Source organism: Hemiscyllium ocellatum, chromosome 44 (genome assembly GCF_020745735.1).
Source record: "Hemiscyllium ocellatum isolate sHemOce1 chromosome 44, sHemOce1.pat.X.cur, whole genome shotgun sequence".
In the NCBI taxonomy this organism is placed as follows: domain Eukaryota; kingdom Metazoa; phylum Chordata; class Chondrichthyes; order Orectolobiformes; family Hemiscylliidae; genus Hemiscyllium; species Hemiscyllium ocellatum.
In genome coordinates, this window is record NC_083444.1 from 30,635,691 (window position 1) to 30,658,917 (window position 23,227).

A 23,227-nucleotide genomic window follows, 5' to 3' on the forward strand; every position below is an offset into this window, starting at 1 on the left:
AGCGGCATTTGGCACATTTGCCGACATTGGCCAGCACTTTGTTACATACGTTGGAGATATTTGTAACATTGTCCTAAATATTTCCCTTGGGCAGAGGAGGCCACGGGGTGACCCTAAAAATGGTGAATAACCAAGGATATGTGACTCCTCAACTAGAGGGTATAAACAGGAGGCGAGAGAGCAAGGACTTAAAGAGGAAGCTGAGGGGGAACATTATCCACAGAGGATGGTGCATAGACGGAACAGACTGCCTCAGGTACATGGGAGAAACAAGAACAATTACAGCATGGAACAGACATTTGGGAGGTACATTAAGAGGAGAAGGTTTGAAGAGATAAGGGCCAAATGCAGGCAAATGAAGACTCATTCAGTTAAGGTAACATGGGCAGCATTGAGGAGTTGGACCACGGTTCTGTCTCCGTGCTCTATTACTCTGTATCCAGTTAAAGAGGATTAGTGTACCAAAATAAGGCATGCTGTAGACACTGAAGCAAGTTACAGCGATGGGGATGGTAGTCTGGAATGCAGTACATTTCAAATATGTGGAGGGACGATCGGTAAGGGAGGAGGTTACAGGGACAGGGACTATTGTAGGAGTTAAAAATGACTGAAGACTCTGGTGCACAAGCCATGCCACAGATACTGTGTTGCAGAGTAGTGAGTCTTACTACAGTGTTGGAGGGAGAACACAGAACAGAAAGATCCCAGGCAGCATTGCCAACCTCTCGTCGGAGGCCTGCTTTAACCTCTGTTGTACTGATGCTCACTAAGACAGCGCAGGCCTGGATTGATAACTATGAACTACCGATGCTGTCTCAGTGCAACATAAGTTAAAGTAGATGTGGTGAATGAGCATGGGGTGTGTCTATACTGTGCTCCCCATCCAGCATTGTATCTATATCATGTATTGTAAGCCAATGTTTGCAGCCCTCCCATTGCTCCCTGCTCTGTGCACTGTGAGTGATCTTACCTCACTGCAGGATTTATTGAAGGCTCCAGATCACCCTGCCCTTTGTCTCTCTGGCTGACCAACCATCTTCAATGAGGTGATGGATGAGACACACAGCAGTTGGGAAGTCTATTGAGTCAGGAACTTCCTAAGTACCAACAGGAGACAGAGAAATAGACAGAATGGAAAATTAGACTGATGCACTGAGGGTTACACAAGGAGAATCGAAATGAACCCCACAGATATCTGGAAAATCCCAAACTCCATCGCTGGCCTGTGCTGTTGCATCTCTCTGGAATGGAGAATTCTGTTGGCCCAGGATGTGGAGTAGCTGCAAGAGTAAGAGGCACTGACAGAGGCAGCAATTAGACCCACACAGTGAGGGATATCATATGGAGAGAGACTAAGTGATATCACTGGAGTGCTGGAAGACTTCAGGATCATGCAATCATGTTGGAAGAATGGGTTTAGCTTCATGTTTCAGTGCTCAGTGATGAGCAACCAGTGAGCAGGTGAAGTGATGGGCTATTGTTCGGGCATTTGTCCAAAACCTCAGCTAATGGTCAGGGAAGAAAGGAGCTGAAAATGTGTTGCTGGAAAAGCGCAGCAGGTCAGGCAGCATCCAAGAAACAGGAAATTCGACGTTTCGGGCATAATCCCTTCTTCCGGAATGAGGGAAGTGTGTCCAGCAGGCTAAGATAAAAGGTAGGGAGGAGGGACTTGGTGGAGGGGCGATGGAGATGCGATAGGTGGAAGGAGGTCAAGGTGAGGGTGGTAGGCCGGAGTGGGGTGGGGGGCGGAGAGGTCAGGAAGAAGAATGCAGGTTAGGAAGGTGGTGCTGAGTTCGAGGAATTCGACTGAGACAAGATGGGGGGAGGAGAAATGAGGAAACTGGAGAAATCTGAGCTCATCCCTTGTGGTTGGAGGGTTCCCATGCGGAAGATGAGGCGCTCTTCCTCCAACTGTCGTGTTGTGATGGTTTGGCGATGGAGGAGTCCAACGACCTGCATGTCCTTGGTGGAGTGGGAGGGGGAGTTCAAGTGTCGAGCCACGGGGTGGTTGGGTTGGTTGGTCCGGGTGTCCCAGAGGTGTTCTCTGAAACGTTCCGCAAGTAGGCGGCCTGTCTCCCCAATATAGAGGAGGCCACATCGGGTGCAGCGGATGCAGTAAATGATGTGTGTGGAGATGCAGGTGAATTTGTGGCAAAAGATGATGTGTGTGGAGTTCAGGGGAGGCAGGTTTGAATCCCATCAGAAGATATGGTGGAATTTAAAATCAATAATTGTAAAAATAGCAATTAACAATCCATAAACAAAGATGAAACCATTGCTGATGTACAAAAATCATAATCCCTTAGATTAGATTCCCTACAGTGTGGAAACAGGCCTTTCAACCCAACCAGTCCACGCCATCCCTCCAAAGAGTAACCCAACCAGACCCATCTTCCTCAACGTAATGCAACTAACATTATAGGTAAGTTAGCACGGCCAATTCACCTGACCTCACGTCTTTGGACTGTGGAAGGAAACCGGAGCATCCGGAGGCCATTCACACAGACACGCGGAGAATGTGCAAACTCCACACTGTCGCCCGGGGCTGGAATCGAACCTGGGACCCTGGTGCTGTGAGTCAGGAGTGCTAACCACTGAGCAACCGTGGCGCCCACTTGTCTTTTCAACAATGAGATCTGAAAATGTGTTGCTGATTAAAGCGTAGCAGGTCAGGCAGCATCCAAAGAACAGGAAATTCGACGTTTTGGGCTAAAGCCCTTCATCAAAAGGGCTTTAGCCCGAAACATCGAATTTCCTGTTCCTTGTATGTTGCCTGATCTGCTGCTCTTTAACCAGCAATACATTTTCAGCTCTGATCTCCAGCATCTGCAGACCTCACTTTTTACTCTAAACAATGAGATCTGCCCATCCTCACGTGGTCTGCACAACATACCACTGCAAAGTGTTTGCCTCTCAATTGCCCTCTGAAATGGCCGAGCAAGCTATTCAGCTCATGGGCAGCTAGGGATAGGCAATAAAGGCTGGTCAGCCAGAGACACCCACATCCCCTACCTGATTTATAAAAAAATCCAATAGGATGGTCACAGTTGAACCGTGGTGGGACCAGTGTCCTGGCCAATCATGTCAGTAGGTTTATGGACAGGGCTTTAAACTGACAGAGAGGATGCAGGGGCAAGGTACAGGTGAAAGGAGCTTTCCAAATCCAAAGAGAAAAGGTGAAGTATGGGAGCAACATGGGAATGTGGCTGAAGGCAATTAGGAAGGAACAGGATGGGACAGAATTTAACTGAAACTGTACATCAGTGAATAGGTTTGTGACAAGAAATAGTGGGAAAGAGTAAATTATAGTTTTTCTTGAATGGACGAATTCTTAACAATAAGGCAGATGGATTTTTGACACTGAGATAAAAGAGACTTAGAGACCAGAGAGATGTGGTTACAGGGTGAAAAAAAGGTGGACATAAATATGCAATGGATCACAACCTTGCGGAAACTCAGGCAAAGTGGGCAACGCTAACAATAATGGGTAAGAAAGGCATTAGAGAGAAAGCATTTGGTCTCAGCTCATGAAGTAGAGTCAGTCTGAATGGAAATTCTGGCTACTACTTGCCAAGGACACAAGCAGCAGGACAGTTTTAGCCACTGAACAGCATTCCCTTGCTCAACACTGCATTACACAGGAACTGATTGGAATTTTTTTAACAAACACATTGTGATAATTTTGGGAAACATCAACATTCACAAAATGTGGACTGTCACACTGACAACAGTGATATTGGAACAGGAGTTCAGATAATTAGTTTTCTGTGTTTCTTTGAATAACAAATTGTGCAACTGGCTAGGGACATAACTATCACGGAGCGACTGTTCTGTGATCAAACTTAGTGAATGAGTATTGTCACCTGGAGAGATGCTCTGCGAAATTGTGATAAAGTGCAGTTTAAAGAAATATAAAGTTTTAAAGTAAATCACAGAAAGGACAAGCTACAACTAGAAACAAAAATAACCAATAACATGAGTTTGAGAGGAGAACTGACCAAGGTAAATAGGCTAAACAGACTGAAATATGTGCCTGTAAATGAGCAGTGGAAAACATTTGAAGGAACAGTGTAAAACACTCAACAAAAGGACATTCCCTTGAAACAGACAAATCCTCAGCAAGAAATCCCCATCGGTCCCTCACTCAAGTAAAAAGGATCATATTAGATTATCGGCCTTAGAGGATCACCAAAAAGTACTTAAAATCCTGAAGTGCGAGAATGTTTTAGGAGTAAGTTTTAAAGGGATTGCAAAGGGACTGCTCGCAGGAGGAGGTCTGATGGAAGATGGAGTAATTGTCAAAGTTTATGTCACAACAGGAACCGGGAGAGCTGAAGGTGCTGGAGGTGGTGAGAGTGTTACAGAGAGTGGTCAGGGTCTGAACGGTGTTATAAAGCCAGTACAGATTGCTGCAGCGGGAGGGGTTTGCAGAGATAGGGAGGGACATATGTATTTTTATTTATTCATTCATGGGATGATGATGTCACTGATTGGACCAACATTCTTTGCCCCACTGCTAATTACCCAGAGTATAGCACAGAGTCAGCCATATTGCTGTGGGTCTGGTGTCACGTGCAGGCCAGACCAGGTTAGAATGTCAGATGTTCTTCTCTAAAGGACGTAAGTGAACCAGATGAGTACTTCCTACTGGTCAACAATGCTTTTATGTACAGCCACAACATGACATCCCAATTCCTACTCTCAACTCTCTGCCCAAAGAAGGTAACCACCCCAAACGCCTGCTTCCCCAGCCTGTCTACCTGTGACACCACTTACAAAGAACTGTCTACCTGCATACATGCATCTGACTGACAACACTCCAGAGGGCCCGAACATTAACTGTACAAGTCCCATCCTGGTTCGTTTCACCACAATGGGACACTTCACAGTTATCTAATTAAACTCCATCTGCTATTCTTCAGCACACTAACCCACCAGTACTGTTCATCCTGTTGTATCTTGGATACATTTATTCTCAATCCACTTTACCAATAATTTCAATGTCACTCAAAAAAACTTACTTCCCAGGAAACCAATATTCTCATCCAAACCATTTCCCCAAATGACAAACAACAGGGGACCCACGACACCGCTGGTCACATGTCTCCAGTCAGAAACACAACATGTCTCCCATCACCCTCAGTCTCCGACCATCAAGCCCAATTTTGTATCCTCCTGAATGCCATATCCTTTTACATTGATCTGAGCTTATTACCCAGTTTACCAAACAGGACGTAGAACACGGAACAGTACAGCAGAAGACACTTCGGCCATGATGCCATGCCCATCTTTTACCCGACTGTAAGATCAAACTAACCGACATACCCTTCATTTTGCTACCATCCATGTGCCTATCCAAGAGTCTGTTCAAATGTCCCGTTCTACCCACCCACCACTCTCTGTGTAAAGAAACTACATCTGAAATCTCCCCTTACCCATCCTCCAATCACCTTACAATTATGCCCCTTGGTACCATGCATGCCATGGGATAAAGAGGTCTCTCACTGTTCACTCTATCTATGCCTCCCACCCTCTTGTTCACCTCGACCAAATCACACCACACTCTTCTTCACTCCAATGAGAAAAGCCTTAGCTCCCTCAACCTTTCTTCATAAGTCATGCACTCCAGTACTGGCAGCATCCTGGTAAATCTCCTCTTTACCCTCTCTAAAGCTTCCACATCCTTCCTGTAACGAAGGGATCAAAACTGAACACAATATTCTAATTGGGATCTAAACAGGGCTGTATAGAGCTGCAGCATAACCTCGTAGCTTTAAAACTCAATCCCCCAGCTAATGAATGCCAATAAAACATGTTCTTTCTTAAAAACACTATCAGCTTGGTGGCAAATTTGATGGATCTCTGGTCATGAAATCCAAGATTCATATGTTGCTCCACACTATCCAGTATTCTGCCTTTCCCCCTGTATTCTGCGTTCAAGTCTCACCTTCCAAAATGCATCACTTCACACTTCTCTAGATTTGACTTTATCTGCCACTTCTCAGCTCAGCTCTACATCCTGTCAATGTCCCATTGCAGACTCCAGAAGACATCCACACTATTCACCACTCCACCAACCTTCATGTCATTGGGAAACTTACTCACCCACTCTTCCACTCACACATCCAAGTCATTCAGAAAATCACCAAGAGCAAAGGTCCTGTAACCTCTCCGTGCAGAAAACCACTGGTCACCGAGCTCCAGGCTGAATGCTTTCCATCTGGCATCACCCTCTGTCTTCTATGGGCGAGGAATTCTGTATCCAGACTGGCAAGTTTCCCTGTATCCCATGCTCTGTACTTTCTCAATGAGCCATAAATGTGTGTTGTCACATTCTCAAAGGATTCAATAAGATTTGTGAGTCATGACCTGTCCCTTACAAAGCATGATGACTTTCTCTCATCAAACTATGGTTTTCCAAGGAATCATAAATCCTGTATCTCAGTGTATCCAATAATCTGCACATCACAGACAGAAGACTGACAGGTCTGTGATTCCCAGGATTATCTCTATTCCCTTTCTTGAACAACGCATGGCTGATTGACCTAACTTGCTCATCTTTGGGCTGTGGGTGGAAACCGGAGCACCTGTCGGAAACCCATGCAGACATGGAGAGAATGTGCAAACTCCACACAGACAGTCGCCTGGGGCTGGAATTGTAATCGCATCCCTGGTGCTGTGAGGCAGCAGTGCTAACCACTGAGTCACCGTGCTGCCCCATGTAACACTCTAGAGGCCTGCTTCTGATCCTTGGTTCCTCAACCTTAAGTCAGCTTCTTTCTTCCTCTTGACTAGAAGTTCTACATCCCTTGGAACCTTGTCAAATGCTTTGCTGAAGTACATGTAGACAACGCTGACTGCTCTGCCTTTACCTAGCTCTTGGCCAACTCCTCAAAGAGTCAATCCAGTTTGTGAAACACAGTTTCCCACTTACAAAGCCATGCTGACTATCTCTAATCACCCCTTGCCTTTCCAAATATATGTAGCTCCTTTCTCTCAGAATCTCTTCCAACAACTTAGCCAGCACTGGCTCACTAGGCTGTGATTTCCTGGCTTTTCCCTGCAGACCTAAAGTGATGGAACAGCATTAGTCGCCCTCCACTCTTCCAGTAACTCATTGTGTCTGTTGATAATATAAATATCTCTGTTAGGGACACCGCAGTCTCTTCCCTAGCTTCCCATAATATTCAAGGATAGACCTAATGAGCTACTGAGGATTAATTAAACTTTATTTGTTTTAAGATTCCAGCACTTTCTCTTCTCTGTTGAGGGTTCTTTACAAGACATCGCTATTTATTTCCCCAAGTTCCCGAGCTTCCGTGTCTTTCTCCACAGTAAATACTGACAACACTATTTTGTCTAGTATCTCACCCACCTCCAGATAGTTAAGGTGCCCTATTCTCTACCAAGTTAATCCTTAGCCCTTATTGAAACTTGTGTAAAGGTTTCTGAAAATTCAAATAAACCGTATCCTCGGTACAGACACTCCTACACCCGTATCTACTCTGCCATTTATACTCACACCAATAAAAATACAATCCTACAGGCTCAATAACACATTCTCTTTTTATTAAATGTGTTTCCAAGGGTCCAGTTATTGTTCACGGACATATCCTTTCAAACATATTTTAGCTCCCGACCTACGGTCAGGCTAACACTGTTTGGTTTCAGACTGGCAGCAGAAAGGGTTATGGGAGTTCGTGTTTAACAATCTGAAAAAGGGAGCTTACAGGTTCAATAGGTAATAGAGGCTTTGAGCTGAGAACAGAAGTGAGTCAAACAGTCGGGGCAGGCAGGGACAAGGTAGGATTAATAAATTTAGCTGCATTTATTTCAATGCAAGGGGCCTAACAGGGAAGGCAGATGAACCCAGGACATGGTTATGAACATGGGACTGGGATATCATAGCAATTACAGAAACATGGCTCAGGAATGGGCAGGACTGGCAGCTTAATGTTCCTGGATACAAATACTACAGGAAGGATAGAAAGAGAGGCAAGAGAGGAGGGGGAGTAGTATTACAGATCCCCCAGTAGTCAGCGGGAAATTGCCAAACAAACTTGTAAGGAGATCTCAGCTATCTGTAAGAATAATTGGGTAGGTATGGTAGGGGATTTTAACTTTCCAAACATTGACTGGGACTGCCAGAGTGTTAAAGATTTAGATGGTGAGGAATTTCTTAAGTGTGTACAAGACAATTTTCTGATTCAGTATGTGGATGTACCTACTAGAGAAGGTGCAAAGCTTGACCTACTCTTAGGAAATAAGGCAGGACAGGTGACTGAGGTGTCAGTGGGGGAGTACTTTGGGGCCAGCGACCATAGTTGTATTTGTTTTAAAATAGTGATGGAAAAGGATAGACCAGATCTAAAAGTTGATGTTCTAAATTGGAGAAAGGCCAATTTTGACCGTATTAGGCAAGAACCTTTGAAAGCTGATTGGAGGCAGATGTTCGCTGATAAAGGGACAGCTGGAAAATGAGAGGCCTTCAGAAATGAGATAACAAGAGTCCAGAGAAAGTATATTCCTGTCAGGGTGAAAGGGAAAGCTGGTAGTTATAGGGAATCCTGGATGACGAAAGAAATTGAGTGTTTGGTTCAGAAAAAAAGGAAGCATATGTCAGGTATAGGCAGGATAGATCTGGTGATTACAGAGAAGAGTATAAAGGAAGTAGGAGTATACTTCAGAGGGAAATCAGGAGGGCAAAATGCGTACATGAGATAGGTCTGACAAATAGAATTAAGGAGAATGCAAAGGGTTTTTACAAGTACATTGAAGAAAAATGGGTAACTAGGGAGAGAATAGGGCCCCACAAAGATCAGCAACGCGGCCTTTGTGTGGAGCCGCAGAAAATGGGGAAGATATTAAATGAATATTTTGCACCAGTATTTACTGTAGAAAAGGATATGGAAGATATAGACTGTAGGGAAATCGATGGTGGCATCTTGCAAAATGTCCACATAGCAGAGGAGGAAGTGTTGGATGTCTTCAAACGGTTAAAGGTGAATAAATCCCCAGGAATGATCAGCTGTACGCGAGAACTCTGTGAGAAGCTGGAGAAGTGATTGCTGGGCCTCTTGCTGAGATATTTGTATCATCAATAATCACAGGTGAGGTGCCAGAAGACTGGAGGTTGGCAAAAGTGGTGCCACTGTTTAAGAAAGGTGGTAAAGACAAGCCAGGGAACGATAGTCCGGTGAGCCTGAACTCAGTGGTGGGCAAGTTGTTGGAGGGAATCCTGACGGACAATATGCACATGTATTTGGAAAGGCAAGGACTGATTAGGAATAGTCGACATGGCTTTGTGCATGGGTAATCATGTCTCAAACTTGATTGAGTTTTTTGAAGAAGGAGCAAAGAATATTGAGGAGGGCAGAGTGATAGATGTGATCTATATGGACTTCAGTGAGGCATTCGACAAGGTTCCGTATGGGAGACTGATTAGCAAGGTGAGAACTCATGGAATACCGGGAGAACTAGCCATTTGGATACAGAACTGGCTCAAAGGTAAGGACGGAGGGTGATGCTGGGTGTTGTTTTTCAGACTGGAGGCCTGTGACCAGTGGAATGCCACAAGGATCGGTGCTGGGTCCTCTAGTTTTTGTCATTTACATAAATGATTTTGATGCAAGCATAAGAGGTACAGTTAGTAAGTTTACAGATGACTCCAAAATTGGAGGTGACGTGGACAGCAAAGAGGGTTACAACAGGATCTGGACCAGATGGGACAATGGGCTAACTGGCAGATGGAGTTTAATTCAGATAAATGCGATGTGCTGCATTTTGGGAAAACAAGTTTTTGCAGGACTTATGCACGTAATGGTAAGGTCCAAGGGAGTGTTGCTGACCAAAGAGACCTTGGAGTGCGGGTCCATAGCCCCTTGAAAGTAGAGTCGCAGGTAGATAGGATAGTGAAGGCGGCATTTGGTATGCTCTCTTTATTAGTCAGAGTATTCAGTACAGGAGATGGAAGGTCATGCTGCGGCTGTACAGAACATTGGTTAGGCCACTGTTGGCATATTTTATGCAATTCCGGTCTCCTTCCTATCGGAAGAATTGTTGTGAAACTTGATAGGGTTCAGAAAAGATTTACAAGGATGTTGCCAGGGTTGGAGGATTTGAACTACAGGGAGTGGCTGAGCAGGCTGGGGTGGTTTTCCCTGGAGCTTCGGAGGCTGAGGGGTGACCTTACAGAGGTTTACAAAATTATGAGGGCATGGATAGGATAGGATAAATAGACAAAGTCTTTTCCCTGGGGTCAGGGAGACAAGAACTTGAAGGCATAGGTTTAGTGTGAGAGGGGAAAGATATAAAAGAGACCTAAGGGGCAGCTTTTTCACGTAGAGGGTGGTACGTGTATGGAACGAGCTGCCAGAGGATGTGGTGGTGAATGGTACAATTTCAACATTTAAGAGGCATTTGGATGGGCATATGAATAGGAAGGGTTTGGAGGAATAAGGGCCGCGTGCTGGTAGGTGGGACTAGATTGTGTTGGGATATCTCGTCTGCATGGACGGGTTTGACTGAAGGGTCTGTTTCCGTGCTCTACATCTCTATGACTGTATCACTCATGGAGGTTATAGAAATAAACTGTGTGGTCGCGTCTGAAGGAGATTAAAGGCATAAAGTTTTGTGGTTACTCAAGGAAATTACATCAATAGGGACCAATAGCGTTTACAGAGACTGAGTGCGTTTAGAGACAGGAAGAGCTCATAGTCATCATTAGAAATGCAGAAACTAATTTATGAGAGAAGCAGGGTCACTCTGCTTTGTGCCCAGAGACAAGGAGGAGTCTAACAGCAAGCAGGTTACTAACGTACACAGCTTTTTTTGTGACGGGAAGGTTACAGAGATCATGAAGGTAATAGGAGTTCAAAAATGTCACAAAGACAGGGAGATTTTTCAAGTCTAGAAAGGACTACACTGACAGGGATGGCTTACGGAACTGAAGAGTTATTTTTCTTCAGTTAAGGAGAGATGTGACAGAACCCATGATTAAAGGCAAAGGCAGAAACTTGGAGAGTTTTACTGATATGAGGATCTTACAGGGATAAGCAGGATTGTAGGGGCTGATAGAGATAGGGGAAGTGGCATCTAAGAAACAGACAATGGAGAAAATGACAAACACAGGGAGGGTTCTGTGGAACAGATGAATTTACAGACAAGATGGTGATAATGAATCTTGAGATTTTTCTCATGTTCCTTGCCCAGCATTGTTCCTACATCATGCCCTCAGGATCTGAATTAAAGCCCATGAACTCCTCCCTGTGCTGTTTACTGTGTGAGTGATCTTACCGGCTGCAGGATTTACTGAAGGCTCCAGATCTCACTCTCCATCTCTCTCCGGCTGGCCAACCGTCTTCAATGTGGCGATGGATGAGACAGGAATTGGGAATTGTGCTGCGTCAGGGACATCATGAATACCTACAGGAGACAGAGAAATAGACAGAATGGGAAATTAGACTAATGCAATGAAGGTTACACATGGAGAATGGCACTGAGTCCCACAGAGATCTGGAAATTCCTATCTCCATCCATGGTCTTTGCAGTTGCTTCCCTCTGGAGTGGAGAATGCTGTTAGCTCAGGATCTGGAGTAACTGCAAGAACGAGAGGCACTGACAGAGGCAGCAATTAGACCCACACAGTGAGGGATATCACATGGAGAGAGACAGTGATATCAGCAGAGTGCTGGAAGGTGTCAGGATCACACAATGGTATCATCAGAAGTGGTTCTGACCAGTGAGCACTGCTACCAGTACTCAGGGAGGACTGAGCTATTTTACTGGGATAGGCTCCTCTGGTACCAGATTATGCAGTGTGCTATAAACGGACACAGATGAGGAGGGGGACAGGTCTGTGGTGAATGGAAATTCCCAAGTCCAAAGAGTAAGGTTGTAATGTTGGAACACCATGGAGATGTGGATGAAGATCAAAAGAAAGAAACAGTAAGGGACTGAGTTTAATTAAAATACGACATTGTCATATAGATTTGTGACAGGAAATTATTGGTTAAAATAAAGTAAATGCCATTGCCGCCCCCACAATTCCTCATACACCACAAGTGACATCACTTCCTTCCCTCACACAATCGCTGATATCACACACTCAGTGACTTCCGCGACCCCCCACTGCCGTGTTTGCCACCACTTCCGCCCCCATCAACGCCACTCACCTGCATTCTGCTGACACCCCACCCAAGTCCCAACGTCACCATTACTGCCCCAGAACCCTAAAGGGAGCAACACCCCTGCTCATGACTCCATCCCCATTCCCCCTAACACCCCTCCCACTCCAGTTACAAGCTCCGTCCCCTCTCCCAGCTCCACACCTACAGCAGGTCCCAGCTCCCAGTCCTGCCGAGTTTTTATCATTCTCCCGACCTCCCTCTCACTGAGGACGAATGACCAGTCCTCAGCAAAGGTCTCACCTTTATCCCTCTCCGTCAACATATCAATGAATTTAATACACGCCGTGACATCAAACACTTCTTCTACCGCCTCTGCCTCAAAGCTTATTTTTATAATGAACACTCCTGCCTATTTTCTGAGAACCCCTTTTCCGGCCTCCAATACAGTCTATCCCCTGGACACCCCAAGCTGGCCTATTACCTGCCTTCGATCTTTTCATTTCCAACTTCCACCGAGACATTAACCGTCTCAACCTATCTACCCCCTTCCCCACTCCAACCTCTCACCCTCACAACGTGCAGCCCTCCACTTCCTCTGCTCCATCCCGACCTCACCAGCAAACCAGAAGATAATTGGGGTGCAGTGTAGTCTGGTGAACTGACCTTGACACCACTGAAGCCATGATGCCAACTCAAAGACACCTCCTCCTACCACTCCATCTACCATGACCCACCTCTCATCACCAAAATGTCATCTCCCAGGTCATACAGAACCTCATCACCTCAGAAGGAGATCTCCCACACACAACTTCCAACCTCATAGTCCAGAATCCCCCACTGCCCGGTTCTACCTCCTTCCCAAGATCCCCAAGCCTGACCACCCTGGCCGACCCATTGTCTCAGAATGCTCCTTCCCTACTGAACTCATGTCTGCCTACCTCGACATTGTCCTATCTCCCAGTCCAGGAACTGCCCACATTCATTCGAGAAACCACCCACACCCTCGACTCCTCCAAGACTTCCGTTTCCCTGGCCCCCAACGCCTCATCTTCACAATGGATATCCAATCCTTGTACACTTCCATCCACGATGACCAGGACTTCCAAGCCCTCCGTTTCTTCCTCTCCCGATGTACACAATAGTATCCTTCCACCGATAATCTCATTCGTTTGGCTGAACTTGTCCTCACCCTGAATATTTTTTCCTTCAAATCCTACCACTTCCTCCAGACCAAAGGGGTAGCCATGGGCACCCGTATGGGCCCAGCTATGCCTGCCTCTTTGTTGGCTACGTAGAACAGTCTATCTTGCGTTGTTACAATGGCACCACTCCCCATGTCTTCCTCCGCAACATTGATGACTGCATTGGCACCACCTCGTGCACCCTCGAGGAGTTTGAGCAATTCATCAACTTCACCAACACATTCCACACTGACCTTAAGTTTACCTGGACCATCTCTGATACCTCCCTCCCCTTCCTGGACCTCTCCATCCCCATTAACGACAACCTACTTGACACCGGCATTTATTACAAACCTATCGACTCCCATAGCTACCTAGATTACACATTTTCCGACCCTACCACCTGCAAAATTCCCAACCCCTATTCCCAATTCCTCCGCCTCCGCCGTACCTGCTCCGAGGAGGGCCTGTTCCACTAAAGAACACACCAGATAGCCTCATTCTTCAGAGATCGGAATTTCCCTTCCCACGTGGTAAAAGATGCACTCCAAAGCATCTCGTCCACATCCCGCACCTCCGCCCTGAGACCACACCCCTCTGACTGTAACAAGGACAGAACGCCCCTGGTGCTCACCTTCCACCCTACCAACCTTCGCATAAACCAAATCATCCGCCGGCATTTCTGCCAACTCCAAACGGACCCCACCACCAGTGATATATTTCCCTCCCCACCCCTCTCCACTTTCCGCAAAGACCATTCCCTCCGTGACTACCTGGTCAGTTCCACGCCCCCCCCCAAAAACCCACCCTCCCTTCCTGGCACCTTCTCCTGCTACCGCAGGAATTGCAAAACCTGCACCCACACCTCTCCTCTCACCAGCATCCAAGGCCCCAAAGGGGCCTTCCACAACCAAAGTTTTACCTGCAAATCCATCAATATCATTCATTGTATCCGCTGCTCCGGATGCGGTCTCCTCTACATTGGGGGAGACTGGACACATCCTAGCAGAGCACTTTAGGGAACATCTCTGGTACACCTGTTCCAATCAACCCCACCGCCTTTTGACCCAACATTTCAACTCCCCCTTCCACTCTGCCGAGGACATGCAAGTCCTGGGCTTCCTCCACCGCCACTTCCTCACCATCCGACGCCTGGAGGAAGAATGGCTCACCTTACGCCTCGGAACACTTCAACCCCAGGGCATCAATGTGGACTTCACCAGTTTCCTCATTTCCCCTTCCCCCATCTCACCCCGCCTCCAACCTTCCAGCTCTGCACCGCCCTCATGACCTGTCCTAATGGCTAATCTCACTTCCCACCGATCCACTCCATCCTCATCTTTGACCTATCACCCCATCCCCACCCCCATTCACCCATTGTACTCGTTGCTATCTTCCCACATCCTCCACTCTGACCAATCACCTTCTTCTCCACGCCATTCATTTATTGTACTCTATGCTACTTTCTCCGCATTCCCACCCCCGTCTCATTTATCTCCCCACTCTGCAGGCTCTCGGCCTCTGTTCCTGATGAAGGGCTTTTGCCAGAAACATCAAATTTCGTGTTCCTCGATGCTGCCTGACCTGCCGTGCTTTTCCAGCACCACTCTAATCTAGACTCTGATTTCCAGCATCTGCAGTCCTTGTTTTTACCTTATTGGAGGAGAAGACTACCGAGATAAGGCATGTTGTAGACACTGAAGCAAGTTACAGGGATAGGGATGGTAGTCTGGAATGCAGTACATTTCAAATATGTGTAGGGACTATCGGGAAGGGAGGAGGTTACAGCGATAGGACCTGTTACAGGAATTAAAAATTATTGAAGACACTAGACCACAAGACTTGCCATAGATACAGTATTGCAGAGTTGTGAGTTTCAATATATCAGAACTTACATTGGGGCGGTGATTGAGCCTGGGGTGTGTGTGTACTGTGCTCCCCTCCAGCACTGTGTCAGTGTCATGTTGTGTTAACAGATGTTTGGAGCCGTCTCATTGTTCTTTGCTCTGTGCACTGTGGGGGATCTTACCTCACTACAGGATTAGTTGAAGGCTCGAGATTTCCCTGCCCTTTGTCTCTCTCTGGCAGACCAACTGTGTTCAATGTGGTGATGGACCATCCACCCAGCAGCTGGGAAGGCTATTGAGTCAGGGACTTCCTGAGTACCTACAGGAGACAGAGAAATAGACAGAATGGGAAACTAGACAGATGCAGTGAGGGTTACACATGGAGAATGGCATTGAGCCTCACAGAGATCTGTAAAATGGAGCGATATTAAGTAATAGTCCCAGATTGCTGGAAGATGTCAGGATCACACTGTCACGTTGGAAGAATGGGTTTAGCTTCATGATGCTCTGGTATCAGTTCTTAGGGCTGAGCAACCAGTGAGCAGGTGAAGTGATGGCCTCGTGGTATTATTGCTCGAGAATGTATCCAATACCTCAGCTAATGTTCAGGGGAGACAGGTTTGAACCCTACCGTCTGAAATGGTGACATTTGAAATCAATAATTTTAAAAATAATTATTAAAAATCCACAAATAAGCCACATTACTGATGTACAACAAATCCAAACACTTGTCCCTTAGAGAAGGACATCTGCCCATCCTGACATGGTCTGCACGACACACCCACAGCCAAGTGTTTGCCTCTCAATTACCCACTGATATGGCTGAACAAGTTACTTAGCTCGAAAGCAGGGCAAGAAAGGCTGGTCAACCAGAGACACCAATATCCCATACCTGATTTTTAAAAAATACCCATTAGGATGGTCCCACTGGAACCGTGCTAGGACCAGTGTCCTGCCCAATTATGTTGGTAGGTTTATGGACAGGGCTTTAAACTGACAGAGACGATGCAGGGACAGGATTCAGGTGAAAGGAGCTTTCCAAATCAAAAGAGAAAAGGTGAAGTATGTGAGCAACGTGGGGAATGTGACTAAAGACAAGCAGAAAGAAACAGAAAGAGACAGAGATTAACTAAAATTTTACATCAGGAAATAGATTTGGGACAGAAAATTGTGGGTAAGAGTATATTATGTTTTTTTTGAATGGACAACATTGCTGCAATAAGATCGATGAATTTGTGATAAAAAATGATTTAGACAGCAGGAAACATGGATACAGGGTGAACAAAAATATTCAGTGGTTAACAATCTTGTGCAAACTCAGGCAAAACGGACAATGCTAACAATAATGGATACCAAAGGCATGACAGGGAAAGCATTTAGCTGCAGATCATGAAGTAGATTCAGTCTGAATGTAAATTCTGGCTATTACTTGTCAACGACACAAGCAGCAGAACAGTTTTAGCCAACGAACACTATTCCATTGCTCATCATTGCATTAAACAGGAACTCATTGGAATTTTATAACAAACACATTGTGATAATTTTGGAAAACTTCAATATTCGTATAATCTTGGACAATCACACGGACAACATTGATATTGGAAGAGGAGTTCGGTTAATTTTTTTTCAGTGTTTCTTTGAAAAACACATTGTGCAACTGGCTAGGGACATAACTATCACAGAGCGACCGTGTGATGAAACTTGGTGCATGAGTAATGTCACCTGCAGAGATCCTTCAGGAAATTGTGATAAAGTGCAGTTTAAAGAAATATAAACTTTTAAAGTGAATCACAGAAAGGACAAGCTACAACTAGAAACAAAAACAGCCAATGACATGAGTTTGAGAGGAAAACTGACCCAGGTAAACAGGCTAAACAGACTGAAATATGTGTCTGTAAATGAACAGTGGAAAACATTTGAAGGAACAGTGTAAATCACAACCGAAGAACATTTGATTGAAACAGAAAAACCTCAGCAAGAAACTCCCACTGATCCCTCACTCAGAACAAAAGGGATCATACTAGATTATGAGGCTGAGAAGATCACCAAAAAGTACTTAAAATCCTGAAGTGAGAGTGCGTTTTAGGAATGAATGTTAAATAGAATGCGAAGGGTCTGCTCGCAGGAGGACGGCTGTGGGAAGGGGAACCATGGTCAGGGTTTATTGACACAATAGGAACAGGGAGAAGTGAAGGTGCTGGAGTTGGTGAGAGTGTTACAGAGAGTGGTCAAGGTGTTACAAAGCCAGTACAGATTGCTGCAGCTGGAGGGGTTTGCAGAGGTAGGGAGGGACATAGGTATTTTTATTTATTCATTCATGGGATGTTGGTATCACTGCCTGGAACAACTTTCTTTGACCACACTGCTACTTATCCAGAGGGTAGCTCAGAGTCAGCCATATTGCTGTGGGTCTGGAGTCACATGTTAGTCAGACCAGGTTAGAATATTTGATGTCCTTCCCTAAAGGAGGTTAGTGAACTGGATGAGTTCCTCCCACTGATCAACAATGTTTTTATGGTGGCCCCACCAACGTCTTTTACAGCCATAACATGACATCCCAACTCTAACTCTCAATGCTCTCCCCAATGAAGATAACCATCCCAAACATCTGATTCACCAGCCTGTCTACCTGTGACACCACTTTCAAAGAACTGTGTACCTGCATCTCTGGGTCACTGACAGACAACTCTACCCAGGGCCCAAACATTAACTGTAGAAGTCCCACCCTGGTTTGTTACACCAAAATGGAATACTTCACATTTATCTAATTAAACTCCATCTGCTATTCTTCAGCCCACTATCCCAGCAGTACTGTTAATCTTGTTGTATCATCGATAACCTTCATCACTGTCCACTTTACTACCAATTTCAGTGTCACCCGAAACATTTACTTACCAGGAAACCAATATTCCCATCCAAACTATTTATCCAAATGACAGACAACAGTGGGCCCACTACACCGCTGGTCACATCTGTCCAGTCAGAAAGACATATCTCCCATTACCCTCTGTCTCCTACCATCAAGTCAATTTTGTATCCAGTTCACTAGCTCCTCCTGAATGCCATATCCTTTTTACACCGATCTGAGCTTATTACCCAGTTTAGCAGACAGAACCTAGAACACAGAACAGTTCAGCCAAGACCCTTCGAACATGATTCCATGCCAAACTTTTATCCGACTGTAAGATCAAACTAACCTACATACCCTTCATTTTACTATTATCCATGTGTCTCTCCAAGAGTCTATTAAATGTCCCGAATGTATTTAATTTTACTACCACCATTGGCAGTCCATCCAACCACCTACCATTCTCTATCCTCTTATCCATCTTCCATTCATCTTAAAATTACACCCCCTTGTTATAGCCATTTATTCCATAGGAGGAAAAGTCTGTGACTATTTATTCTCTGTGTGCCTTTCATCATCTTGTTCACGTCTACCAGGTCGCCCCACCCCCTTCTTCACTCCCATGAGAAAAGCGTTAGCTCCCTCAACCTTTCTTCATAAGAAATGCCCTCCATTCCAGGCAGCATCCTGGTAAATCTCCTGTGTACACTCTCTAAAACTTTCACATCCTTCCTGTAAAGAGGGGACCAGAACTGAACACAATATTCCAAGTGTGGTCTCACCAGGATGCTATAAAGATACTGTAAGACATCACTGTTCTTAAAATCAATCCCCTTCGAAGGAAAGCCAACACAACATATGCCTTTTTAACAACTCTACCAACGTGCATGGCGATTTTGAGGGATCTATGGACATAGGCCCCATGATCTCTCTGTTCCTCTGCACTGCCAAGTATTCTGCCTTTCATTCTGTACTCAAATTTGACCTTCCAGAATGAATCACTTGACACTTTTCCAGATTGAACTCCATCTGCCACTTCCAGCCCAGCTCTGTGTCCTGTCAATGTCCCATTGCAACCTACCACAGAGATAAAGAGGTTTGTATCATCTGGCAGAACAAACAGAAATATGGAGGGTCATCGTGACTGAAGATGTCTATAGATATAGGAAGGCTTAGGTTCTGGGGGTTATTTAGACATGGAGGGTGGGAGCACTGTACAAACAGAAGGACGTTCCTGCAGTAGTAAGGGTTCGAGTGGAGAGTGATGTTTACACAGATTGGGGGTACGAACTGGAGAAAGTTATGAGATGGGTAGATGATGGAGAGACTGGAGGAGCTTACATTGACACAGTGGGTGATAGTGATGGGAGGAAGTTACAAAGTTAATGAGTCTTGTAGGAACAGGACCGGGAGAGGCACATGCATTGGAGTGGGAGCTACAGATCGGGAGTGTTGCAGGGACCCGAGAGGATAACACAGATAGGGATGGTGGTAGGGTCTCCACAGACAAATGGCGTTTTAGGGACTGGAAGAGGTTATGTGGACAGGGAGGACTGTAGGAGCGGCAGGAGCTTATGGAGAGTTGAAGATTTGGAGTAGTTCACGGAGGAAGGATTCTCCGGCAGGAGTAGGTCCCAGATAGTGAGGGCTGTGTGGCCTGAGAAAGTTAAAGAGAGGGGAGGTTTTGGATATGAAAGATATTACACTGACAGGGACAGTTGAAGAGATTGAAGCAAAACTGTTTGGAGAAGGTTACACAGATAGGGAGGGATGTAGGGACTGAAGGTGAATATACAGACATGGAGGGTTGTATTGTTAGGCGGAGCTTAGAAGGATAGGGACTGGTGTAGGGATTTACACAGATAGGGAAGGTTGTGTTTTTGGAGAAGGTTACACTGATACAGACAGTGCTCAGGAGTGTGCAATGGACTACAGAGGAGCTCAGAGAGAATGTATTATGGAGAGTGGAGGAGATTACAGACACAGAGATGGCTGTAGGTTTGAAAAGAGCTTCGACAGATCCTCAGTGTTTTAAGGCTGGAGGGACGATACAATAATAAGGGTGACCTACACTTAATGACATTTTTGATATAGAGAAAGTCTCCAAACGGGACTGTCAAAAGGAAGTACAGACAGTCCAGGATGAGTTTACAGAGATATAAATGTTTTTGGGGGTTTCAGAATGGAACAGTGATTGGGAGTGATGTAACCAATGACAACAGTTATAAGGATTGTTCTAAAAGTAGGAAGAGGTGACTGCCATATCGATCGTGGTAAGGACTGGAGAAGCTTACATCGCCAAGCAGTGTTTTAGAGAATGTTGGAGATTACACATATAAGGAGAGTATTGGGGATGAGGCAAGGTTCAAGAGACAGGGATGGTTGACAGGACTGGGCAAGAATCTGAATCGAATCTCCACAGTGTGGAAACAGGCCATTCGAACCAACAAGTCCACACCAACCCTCTAAAGAGCATCCCAACCAGACCCATCCCTCTCCCTGTTCAATTAACCCTGCATTTCGCATAGTGAACTCACCTAAACCCCACTTGCCTGAATACTACAGTCAATTTATGATGGCCAATCCACGTATCGGGCGAATGTTGGGCTATGGCAGGAAACTAGAGCACCCGGAAGAAACCCACACAGTCAGGGGGGAGAACATGCAAAGTCCACACAGACAGTCAGCCAAGGCTGGAATTGAAGCCAGGTTCCAGGCACAGTGAGGCTGAATATACAGAGCACTGCAGAGATTGGACTAGGTCACAAAATTCACAAGGGTTTATTGGAAAAGGAGGAAAATATAGTCAGGAACAGGAGACGTTTACATAGATGGTGTCCATGAGAGGGACTGGAGGAGGTTAACGCAATAGGGAGAATTGTGGATTCTCTGGACAATTACAGGTAGGGACGGTTGTGGAGACTGGATGAAGTTAGTCATACTCAGAGTTGTACACACTGGTGAGGTTACCATGTTAGCAAGGATTCTATGGACTGACTGAGGTTAAGGACAGGTGCAGTTGTGGGAATGAGAGTTGTTACAACAATTGAGAGGACATTTCAGGGACATAGATACTTTTAGCGGCTGCAGGATGTTCGAGAGCTAGGAAGGCTATTTCTGACTGGAGGTGATCAGAGGTAAGGAACATTGCACTGATGGGAGTTAGTCACAGAGACAGAGAAGATTGAAGAGAAAAAGAGAGAGAGGGCAAGGTTACAGATCTCGGGAGTGTTCAGGTAGCTTCAGAACATTCCACAAAGGAAGGGCTGGCAGGAAACGCTGTAGGAACTGGAGGACTCTGTACAGATAGTGAGGTGAAATGGATGGTGGAAGGTGAGAGGTAATGAGGTGCTGTAGGACAGGATGGAGGAGTGTTGTTGGAACTGGAGAAGGCTACAGTGACATCGTGTGCTGGAGAGAGTGGAGGAAGGTACACAGATGGAGAGGTCAGTAAGAGCTGGATGTTACAGACAGATTGGGCTGTAGTTGCTACACAAGATGACAGACATAAGAATATTTATAGTGTTTTGGTGATAGTGGTCATAACAGTAGGTTTCAAAGTAATTTTGGAAAAATATAAAGATAGGGCAGAAATGAAGACGCCAAATTGCTGGAAGCCCCCTCATCATTAGAATATCACTGTCACTGGGCATTAGTATTATCACGATTCAGGATCTGGCAAACACAGACCGGGAGGAACTATTTGCAGTTCGGTTCATACTCAGAAAGCGGAAGTATGTCAAAGTGATACAGGGAGAATTCAAGGCCAGTGTGTTCTGCGAAGAGTGAATGACAAAGGCAGTAACTTCAGTGAATACTGGTCAAGCGATATCCTGAGCTTGATAAAGGAAGTACAATGCGATGAAAACAGGCAAAGGCCGACCAATGCAGAGAGAGTGCAAGGTGATCCTTAAAATGACGGGCAAATAATGGGCATGAAATATCCTTGACAGATACTGTTAAGGAGAGGCCACAAGGTATTTAATGAGTATAGTTAGAGGAAGAGGACTCCCAAGTAAACAGTGGGGATTGTTAGAAACCAAAGGGACAATCAGTGCATGGAGCCAGAGGAAGGAGGTGAGGTCTTCAATGACTACTTCCCATCTGTATTCACACAGGAGAAAGACATTGTCGTCAGAGAATTGAGTGGGGTCGGTGAGGTTGTAGAACATGATAAGATGAATAACGAGGAGGTATTAAATGTTTTCACACGCATAAAGGTGGAGAAATCCCCAGTGCCCAATGAAATGTATCCCAAGCTGCTATGGGAGGTAAGGGAGGAAATTGCTGGGGCCCTGGTGGATATATTTAATACATTGCTGGCCACAGGAGAAGTGTCAAATTACTGGAGGATTGCTAATGTGGTTCCTTTGTTCAAGAAGGGCAGCAGGGATAGGCCAGGTAATTACAGAGCAGATAGTCTGACAGCAGGGGGAGGGAATTTATTGTATACAATTGTGAGGATGAATCAATACTTTCAAAGGCAAGAATCACCTCAGCAGCATCATCACGGATTTGGTAGAGGGGGATACAGTCTGAGGAATTCAGTTCAGTTTTTTTGAAATGGTGTCTAAAAATATTGATGAGGGCAGTGCAGATGGTGTGGGTTACATTGACTTGAATAAGGCCTTTGACAAGTTCCCTCATGGAAGGCTGGTCAAAAGGTTAGGAACCATTGGGATCCAAGGCAAGTTTGCAAATTAGATACAAAATTAGCGAATACACTTCTTCATGTTTGAAATTCTTTCATCAGTGGATGTACCACAGAGATCTGTGCAGGAACCATTGCTGGTTATTATGTACACTCATAACTTGGGTGTGAAAGCAGAAAGAATTATTAGTAGGTTTGCAGATGACATAAATGGTGAGGGGATGGTCTCAGGCTGCAGACTGATATCGATCAGATGACAATCTGAGCAGAGTAATGGCAGATGGCGTTTACTTCTGATCCCTGTGAGGTAATGCACTGTGGGAAGTCTCATAAGTGAGCGAAATACATCATGAATGTTAGGTCCTCCTGGAGTACTGAGGAACACATGGTCCATGGTGGACAAGTCTCTGGATGTCTGAAGTTGTCAGCACAGGTTGACAGGGTGGGGATGCACCTCACCTGGGAGCAGGAGGGGGAAGCAGATCCTGGTGGGGTGAATTGTTAGAGCTGCTTGAGAGGATATAAAGCAGTCTGGTAGCGTGTTGCACCTTAAACAGTCATAAGGCCAGAAA